Raw genomic sequence first — 1,542 nt, 5'->3', positions numbered from 1 at the left:
CCTTTCGCGGGCAAGTGCTCTACCATCTGAGCTACCCAAGCACGACTCTCGCCCCCTCCTCACAGCTTTACTTCTGCCAGTACCTCGTCTCCTACCTTCCAAACTTTACAGAAGCTCTCCTGCGAACCTTGCAGAACTAGCACTCCTGAAAGAAAGGATATTGCGGAGACATGGCTTAGCCACAGCCTGGAGGATGTTTCCAGAATGAGATTTTTTCCGCTGCTGAGTGAAAATCTCATTCTGGAAACATCCCCCAGGCTGTGGCTAAGCCATGTCTCCGCAATATCCTTTCTTTCAGGAGTGCTAGTTCTGCAAGGTTCTCAGGAGAGCTTCTGTGAAGCTTGTAAAGTAGGAGACGAGGTACTGGCGGAAGTAAAGCTGCGAGGACAGGGCGTGAGTCGTGCTTGGGTAGCTCAGATGATAGAGCACTTGCCCGCGAAAGGCAAAGGTCCCGAGTTCGAGTCTCGGTCTGGCACACAGTTTTAATCTGCCTGGAAGTTTCATATCAGCGCACACTCCGCTGCAGAGTGAAAATCTCATTCTGTCAATAAGTTGTTCTGAGTCAGACACGGAGCATACAGAAAGAAACTATGGGGAAACTATTGAGCTACATCCCGAAATTAACACTACGTAATATGTAAAGGAGGAAGGGAAAAAAACAGTGATAATGATTGGAAGTCATGTAGGAAAATTTTCAAATCACTGTTGTCGAAACTGTGAGATACTGAAAAGATTAAAGTGGCAAGAGTGCTTAGCGGAAGGAGGGAGGAGTTAGGCGCAAGAGAAGCGAATGATGAATGGTTTACAAGAGATTGTGAAGTCGCAAAGATGTCAGTGGTTAACATCTACGATGTGAATATAGGGGGTCAGGCCTTAGTGCATGGGCGAAGACAAGTCCTAACTTGATGGAAATGGAGAGTCCCAGTAATTCAGGAGTGCTCTGCGGTAGCAAGAAAGATTTAAGCATAAATAGAGATTTAATGGCAAACGATGTCGGCGAAGGCGATGTAGCATCTGTCTCATCAACTGGAGACAGTCGAGGTCATAGGTCGGAGGAATCAGATGTATTATTCATCAGGTTACTCTCCATTCAGAGGCTGTTGCACGCAGCGTCTGTTATATTGACTTGTAAAAGTAGAGTTCAGCTATCAGTCGTTCTTTGGAATTTTTATTGGCAGATCTAGATTTCAGATAGAAACTAGCAGTTCTCAATGCACTATCATTTTTGATCAATGCATGTAATGCCTGTTGGTCGGGCTTCATCCACAGTTCATTGAATACGCATTCAATGAACTGTGGATGAAGCCCGACCAACAGGCATTACATGCATTGATCAAAAATGATAGTGCATTGAGAATTACTAGTTTCTAGCTGAAATCTAGATCTGCCAATAAAAATTCCGAAGGACGACTGATAGCTGAAATCTATTATTTTCAAGTCAAGATGAAGTGTTGTTAGAGGAAGGCGAAAAGGGTGACGTAAATGATCATACTTTATATATAGAGGGTAACACTACGGAGAGAACTGCAGCCGTGGAAAAGG

Source organism: Schistocerca americana, chromosome 1 (genome assembly GCF_021461395.2).
Source record: "Schistocerca americana isolate TAMUIC-IGC-003095 chromosome 1, iqSchAmer2.1, whole genome shotgun sequence".
Taxonomy (NCBI): domain Eukaryota; kingdom Metazoa; phylum Arthropoda; class Insecta; order Orthoptera; family Acrididae; genus Schistocerca; species Schistocerca americana.
Note: the sequence above shows the minus strand (reverse complement) of the source record.